Below are 8,631 nucleotides of genomic sequence, written 5' to 3' on the forward strand. Positions count from 1 at the left end.
TTATTTGTTGTTAGTAAACTATTTTTTTTATAAATTTGTATCTTTTTTTCGTTAATACAGCAAGGAAGCTGAAGTATAAATTTTAGACTTTACTAACTCCTGTGTAAGGGTCAAAAATCCACAATATAAAAATAAGAAGTCCAAAATCTGTTACATAGTAACGCATCTTGAAAGTAGCTTTATTGGACCCAGCGTCGATTCTAAACTTATTATCTCCTCCTATAAGTTTTAATAAAAAATCAGTCATTCATTGAAGTTAATAACTCTTCTAGGACGATAATGAAAGTGTTATTTATTTTAAGTTATAAAATTAGACTGATGAACTTGTACATAACATTACCAATGATGACCAACCATATGACCCCACCATGGACCGACCATAAGCTATTGACGAAAGAGGATAGGGCAAGATAATTGAGTTAGAATCCAGCTGATATCCCGTTCGTCACGGTGGGACAACAGCACTCCAGCTCCAATTGACAGTTTAACTCAGATGAACATTTGCATAGCTCCGGCTATGGCCATCTTGTTTACAGTAAAATCGACAAGTCTTGTAGAAGAATAATCCTATTAATTAAATCAATTTCAGATGTTCTGAAGGATTTAGAAGTTTTATAAAAAAACTAATTCATTGCAAACTCAGTATCGATTGTTTTTTCTATTACCTAATATTAATCAGTAAATAAATGAAACTTTGTGGATTAAACATTTTTCTCACTCAGGTTTACATAACCAAATCTGGTTATTTTTGATCGTCACTTTTAAAAATTTACTTTGGTACGTTTTATACCTTGGAGGATGGATTATTATGGTGGTGTAAGATGGACCCAGAGTGTTGGAGGGAAGAGTACGAGCTAATCACTGAAATCACTGAGCCATCAATGAAATCGGCTATTAACCTTTACATAAAGTCCCAAGGGCGTGGCCTTTTTGGCTTCACTTTTCCTTTAAATGAAAGTAGATTTATGCCACACCCTTAGTTTTTATACTTGTATCCTGTTCAGTTGATTATAATCTTTCAACTGTATTATTTGCATAAAATTTGGCACAGTAGTAAGGCACTGCACTGCTAATTCCAAGGACCCGGATTCGAATCCGGCTATAGCAGATAATTATTTTTTGTTTCGTTGTAACTGTGAGTCATACCGGTAAAAAGTTATGTAACATGTATTATGTGATATTTAACACAATTTTTTTAATATATTGCGGAGTACTGTGTCAATAGTAAGAAAATAAATGTGCAACACCGAAAAATTTGAGCTATCGGCATTAAAGCCAGAATGCAGCTAAATGATGGCAATTGTTTCAATTTGGACTAAATAATTGCAAAACAAAACACCTTACATAATTTTAATTAATGATTGTACCTAGTAATATATTCCCCAGAAAAGTTTTTTTTTAAACTTATTTATCCATTCAAGTGTTTCCTGTTACCGGTTTTTTATTATATTTTCCTTTGAATCTATGTGTTAGTCTTATTCTCGCAAATTGTATCTATTTGTTTGATTTTGGTAAACTGATCTACTGCTGTGACTATGAATGATGGTCTGATCTCACATTGCCGTCTAATATTGAATTTGTTTAGCGGGTCACTGAAGGGGATCTAGGAGGGTGAATTCCAGAGAGTGAATTTGTTGATCGGGTGAATTTGTGAAATGGTGAAATTGGAGGAGGAGAAATGAGAAAGAAAAATAGGAATGAATTAAAACATTTGTATTTGTTGTACAGACCGAAATTGATTGTAAAAGGAAACTGTAGGGAACAAAAATTGTTTATTATATCTTATTATTATATCTCTTTATATCTGATTATACCATGTATGTGTAATTTATACATGTCCGATTACGGATTGATAAGTATGCTGTGTGAGATAGCAGCCTGATGTATTTAGGCAGCATAGATAAATAAAGTATTTCCCTCTCTCTCTAACAACAATTAGATTTGCTTTTAACGGTTTCGTTTGGTGCAAAAAGATATCCCTAAAAATTTGGTTTACCGAAAAAAAAATAACATAGCTAGGAAATATTAATAATAATAATCAATATAAATATGTATTTGAGGAATAAGGAAAAAAATAACAATAAAAATTAATATTTATCGAATTAAATACACTAAAAATAAATCTGTGACCTCACAACTCATGCAGGGCCAGATATATAGTATTTTCTGAAGAAGTACTGTCAATAAACTCCTGTACAATGAGGTGATTTGGTCAGCACTACGCTCGAACGCTATATTTTTCCGCAATTAAGGGTACCCACTTAATGAGGCTGGGCGGACCCCAGAGGACTTCCAATCCCAAATGGTTGACTCACGGACTACAGTAACACAAGAATAGTTATGGAATTACCTGTTACTTCTCAATATCTGTCGAAATTAAAATAAAAATGAACTGTTTACTATAACTACTTTCTGAGATCTGAGATCTGAGGTCTTCACAGATAAACCATTTTTTCCAAAAAATCAAGAATTTTTTAAATCGTCTATATTTTTCTGAAATATTATAAAATTACTCGTTCTATTAGAATATATATATACAGAATAAATTTGAAGGAATCTTATTTAGCTTTTATTTCTTTTTCAATTTAAATGGATTTTTACATAAATGTAATAATCATAAGTATTTTAGAAAATATGCTCTCTTACATCGGAATAAAAAGTTTCTATCAATAAAGTCAAAGGGAATGAAGCAATGGCAACTGATCGCTTTAATTCCTTAACGATGGAAATGGACATAACTATTCACTCCGAACTAGTAGAAGATATTGAAGTTGTTCTAGATAGTTCGCCTCAAGATATTCAAGCTTGAGAGAACCCCATCAATAGTGATCTATAAGCTGCGGGCACAGAAGTCTGGGAAATTGGTCGTTAGCTACCGCAGGGAATTCCATAGCTTATTGAATTATGATATTAAAATTTACAATTTCAATTTATTTCATATATTTATTATAATATATTACCTAACTGGCTAAGACACGATTTGTATGTATTTTAAAAATTATACAATTAGGTAACATTTTTATGGGTTTCTAGTTTTTTTGTGTAGCTCTGAGGTATTTTGTTTATCCCAATGGTCATCCACAGAGTTTCTTAGTTAGGACTTTGGGGAACAGCTCAACCTTCGAACATCAGACGTATCCAATCCTTAGAAACATCCTGTTAGTCTAAAACCCTTAGAAACATATTCAATGCACCCTATTACGTTTCCAACAGAACACTACACCATGACCTTCATATCCCTGTTGCCCTTGACCTCATACTAACCAAATTCTCAAAACTCCATACAAACCTTCCTAATCATCCTAATCCTTTGGTTCAATCCTTATCCAGTTTCACCCATCCTTACAATCTATCTTGAAGGTTGAAATGGCAGTGGCCAAGATACCTTTTGTAAAATAAAAATTGACAATTGGAGTTATTGCAATGGCCAGATGCTCCGTAGAGTGATTTCAGCTTACCGCCTCCACTGGCTCATTAAGAGTAACGCGGTGAGAAAGTTTACGCTGGGATCTCGAAGAGCCCTGCTCTACCCGTCATACGTAGGGGATAGAGTTGACTCGGAGATCCTCAGGTCGAGATTGCAAATATTGTATATAATTTATTTTACATTGTTCGATTATGTTCATTTTATTTATTTATTTTTATGTATATATCATATAGAGATTTTATTTATTATTAATTTAATTTTTATTATTTTTTATTTGTTTTTGTTTCTTTCTTTATTTTTGGTATAAATGTGTTCAATTAGCAATATTACTGATTTCATTAATTTTGGCCAGATGAACAGCCAACCCTAACCTCCTGAGTTCAATGAATTGAGTATAATGTTATATCTATTTAAAAAGGGTGGTTTGGGTAAACTAAAATAAAGCGTTCTCCATCCCCCCATAATGTAGGCACTAATCCAGTTTAACCATAAAGGTTTTGTTTCAGCTAACCCTACAACCATCCGTAAATTACTCATTTCATTAATTATATATTATTTTCATTGCAATTAACATATTTGTACAGTCCACTAACAATACTCAACCAGCCAGTCAAAAGTGAAGTAACACCTGGCCTTAAGTTGAAGGCGCACTTCATACAGAGGGCATAGAGTTTTCAAGTACTCCTTCCACGCTATTTATGGCTTCCCCTTAATACTACCATAAATTGATAGGAATTAGAAAGCAGATTCGTCAAACTTACTCTATGTCCATTCCTCGAAACCACCACTCACGACCAAAATGAAGTTTTGTAGAGCACTTTCAATACCACAAATTTTTGGCACAAAGAAACCTGCTTGATTCACTGAAAGGTCTTATTCCTCTTGTAGATTTTGTTTTCCACGTCTATCTCACAATCGATCTATACAAATTCGTTTACTTTTAATCTCCTCGAGATAATTATTAATAATTATTTCTTAACTGTGACATCAACAATGAAAAGTCAGCTATGAAACATAAAGAGAAATATAATAATACAACATAAAGAGAAGAAATCTAATTAAAGAGAAGTAGGAGGAGGAAATAATCAGAGATGGAAGGAGCTCACCTTGCGTGAGCGGGACCTGCTAATCAAGTTGATGAATACAGCCGCGGCAACATGTGTTCAACGTCTCGGATAATTAGTTGCTTCATTAACGCTTTTTTTTTTTACATTTCACTTTTTTATTTCCTTTTTTTTCCCAAAATTTTTGATTCGTGTTGTTCGTGTTCTAGTTCACGCCAGGGTCAAGTTGGTTTGCAGTTGAAGGCTGCAGCATCGCGTGTTTGAATAACTAAACGTAATCCCTTTAATTCAATACTCTTAAGTGGTTGCTAAAAGGAGACCTTTATATATTGTGAATTATTAAAAAACTTTGATTTTTTTTTTAAATGAAAATTCATTTACAAGGTATATAGAAAAACTAAGAAAATATAAAAGGTGAAAAAACTTTCGGGAAGGGAATGAGTAAAAATATCTGCAGGACAATTATTAAGGGAAGTACACTTGCGGAAAATAAATAGTAGTAAAGGACAAGGTAGGCCAGGGAAAACATGCAAAAATGAAATGGAAGAGTCCTTGATGGAATGTGGTCAAAGAGAGAAATGAGGTTAAAGGAAGGCCATACAAAACTTAGGTTAGTGTGAACTCGTTAAATAAAAAAGTAAAAAAACATTTATCTGAGCTCTTATTTTCCTACAATATACAGGGTTTTTCATTGCTATGTATCCTAACTTAAAATATGAATTAAGGATCTTAGAACAATAAAAAATTCCATATGTCTGTTAACGCATTGTGTAGGATATATTTGCATCTGATGATTTAATTCTTATGAATTATTTAGGTTTTAAAAAATAGATTAGTATGTATTAATTTTAAAATAAACATTAACATTCATATTAAATGTTTAAAGTGATTATCTTGGACATAAAGCGGTTCGGCATTGTTCTTTCACAGCTGCAGTGGCTCAACGATGAAAATTAATTATTAAAAATATTATTGGGGGTCGTTTTTGCTATTTTCTCAAAACTATAATGAAATGTTAAAAAAAAAGTTCTTAAGAACGGTTGAAAAATAAATTGTTCATAAAACGAACGAACTAAATGAGTCAGAGAACACCGTTCAATTATTGTTTGTTCCAGTTAATATTTAATAGTTGGCAAAAATAACCGACTGAAAACAACAAAACGTTTTATTAATTAAGTCGGTAATTGTTCGATTTCGAAATGTATTATTTATTTAATTGCTTGATATAATTGGTTATTTCAGAACGCATTATTACACTATAAGAAAATTGTTATTTGCAATATTTAGATATAGTGTTTTATATGGCAAAGAATGTTTGCGGAAGTTATCAGAGGCCCTTTCTTGATCTATTTTTTAAAATAGTCCAAAATGTCACTCCTTGTGCTGTTCATGGCCACTTTAAGAACGGATGTTAAATCTAAAACTTTAATAATATAATACGAAGAAAGAAACAAACAAATTGTTAAACAGCATTTCAACTATTAGCGCTTTTACAATTCACAAATAAAAAGAACTAAATAAACAAAACAGCTAACGTAAGGGCGGTTGTTGCTAGTAAAGAGAAGATAAAATTACCTCCGCTTGGATAACTGTTTCAACGAAAAACCGCACCTAAACCGGGGAACGGACTAAAATAACAGCTGATATTCGTTCCGAATTAAAATTCATTCGTTTTTAAAGAAAACGCGACCCCAGTCTTTTATTCTTTAGGAATAAGGATGATGGAAACTTTAAAAACAATAAAAAGTGCCGTTCGACCAACGCTGTTGTGGAAGAAATTGGAGAGCCTGTCTTAATGCTCAAGTTAATCACCATAAACAACATTTAATATGAATGTTAATGTTTTCATTTTATTATTTTTAAATTACTTGGAGGAACACGTATTAATTTATTTATTACAACCTAAATAATTCACAATAATGAAAATCCTTAGACGTTAAAATCTCCTAAACATTAAAATTCTAAGCGATTGCGGACATACCTTCATAGTAATTTTTTTCTTGGTTTGAGATCCTTAATTCACAATTCCAGTTAGGAAACTCAATCCCAAAGCATCTTGAATATTGTAGGGTAATAAGATTTCCGATCAATCTTAGTTTATTTTAGAGTTTCCACTAATCTCCTTCTGGATCACCCTGTCCATTTCTCTCTTAGACCGTGTCCTGTCAAGAATTCTCCTATTTAATTTTCCCATGTTTCCTCTGATCTATCTCATCCTCTTCTACTATCTATTTTCCACAAGCCCCTTTGGTAATCGTCCATCAGACATATACTCAGTCTCTTCCAGAATGTTTTTTTTCATCCTATGTCTTTTCAATTACTGTTCTTCAACAATCTCTATTTCTTAATTAATCTATTCTAGATATTCCTATCGCTTGTTATTAGTAATTCAATTATACAGCAAGAAGTTTTCTGCTCTGTATGCCAAATTGAGATCGCTTAAAATTAAAAAAAAATTGATAAAATTATAAAGAGATTTCAATATTACTAGTTTAATTCTGTTATTAATATCGTAGACTGATATTTAAAAAAAATGGATCAATTTAAGTACAGATTCTGTATGGTTAATTCAGTGATTAATTAAACCTAAAAAAAAATGAGATTAGAAATTGGAGAACAGAGTAATATAGATCACAACATTATTGTTAATATATTGCTGTGCGTTGTTTACATTACTTGCAGAGTTGATTGTTGTTTGATGAAACAGTTGATTAAATTATTGCTATCAACAATAACACGGGATGTAACTGGAACTTATTTGACATAGTTTAAGTAGCCTTTCTGTCAACTCTGTGTACGATTTACTCGAAAATATTTTCTTGTTAGAAATAACATTTCTCATCAATGCACAATTTAATTGTTTTTGACAAATAAGCTTAGCCTGATTCTTATTAAGTATTCTAATAGGGCTTAAAAGCAGAATTTTCAAAATAGAGAAATATCTTTCAAAGTTGAAAACGAAGTTTTGAAAAAAAGGTAGTAAATCTGTATTATATAATATATCGTTCAAAAGCCAAAGATATTGGGAAAGTTATATCAAAATAAAAAATACCAAAAATACCATACTAGATTTTTTGAGTATAGGAAGGAAGACTGACTAAAAACGTGCAATCACACTGAAATTATAAATGAATATTTCAGCAATCTCAAGGTTGTTATGGCAATAATCAGTTTTTGCTTTCATGTATCAGTATATGGTGGGATTAATTTAAACTCAAACTGAAATGGTAGGTGAATGCTTTATGATGCTCGAACCGCATCACATTGTTCAGATATTTATTGTTCAATTCATTTTAAAGATAATATGTGCACCAGAAAATGTTTAAGAAACTGTCTTGAAAGAAAATCGAAAAAGAATTTCTAAAGAGCATTCAAAGTCTGCGGACTTAAAACATAATTTTGTTGTTTCTTTAAGAGACCCACATTCAGCTCCTATTGAGCATTATGTGCTTTTGCTATTGTCATGTCATGAATGAGACTAATGAAGAATGAAATCTATTGTTGTAAGTCCATGCAAACTAGATCATATTTCTGAATGGAAGGATGTATCTCAGGCAATGTTCATCTCCACCTTCCTATTGTAGTTGTCCTATAAGTTTAGAATGAAAACTTTCTGAATGTATGTATCTACGGTAGAACATCAATGTCTAACTGGTCTCATTGAAAATTTTACAACATAGAAGTTAAGGTCTTAATTGCAATTTGGACCTACACAAATTCGTGGATAGATATTATAGCAGTGAATTAAGTTGTAGGTATTTCAAGAAACAGAAAAAATAAATATATAAAGCTAGAGCTGTTTTATAATAAGATTAAATTAATTAGTTTTATTTATTGTATCATTCTTTTGAATTCATGGTAAATATTTTATTATGGATCCAAAAAAAGATATATTACATATTAATAAGCAATTTTTTTCCAGAACCACTTTAAACTGAAATAAAACAAAAGATTAATGGATATATACATATGAGTGAGTATAAAATAATATATATGTATATATAGTTGACCGTAAAAATTGATATATAAGAAGATGGTCAGGGTTGTGGTCAAAAGTGAAACAAAAATAGTTTACAACTATTTATTTTCCAACGTTTCGCCCCACTTTGCAGGGCTTCATCAGGGCTAAAAAGATACAAA

General features: G+C 31.4%; 1 long non-coding RNA gene across 1 annotated transcript in view; it reads left to right on the forward strand.

The window, feature by feature from the left end:
• The window catches only part of LOC136795315 (uncharacterized), a 17,252-nt gene that overhangs the window by 3,676 nt on the left and 4,945 nt on the right, over positions 1-8,631 (forward strand). The window contains exon 2 of the long non-coding RNA XR_010842897.1: positions 8,414-8,464. This is a non-coding gene — a long non-coding RNA (uncharacterized lncRNA). The remainder of the gene's footprint in view (positions 1-8,413; positions 8,465-8,631) is intronic.

Source organism: Halyomorpha halys, unplaced genomic scaffold (genome assembly GCF_000696795.3).
Source record: "Halyomorpha halys isolate HHAL.00 unplaced genomic scaffold, Hhal_1.1 Scaffold1238.1, whole genome shotgun sequence".
NCBI classification, from domain to species: domain Eukaryota; kingdom Metazoa; phylum Arthropoda; class Insecta; order Hemiptera; family Pentatomidae; genus Halyomorpha; species Halyomorpha halys.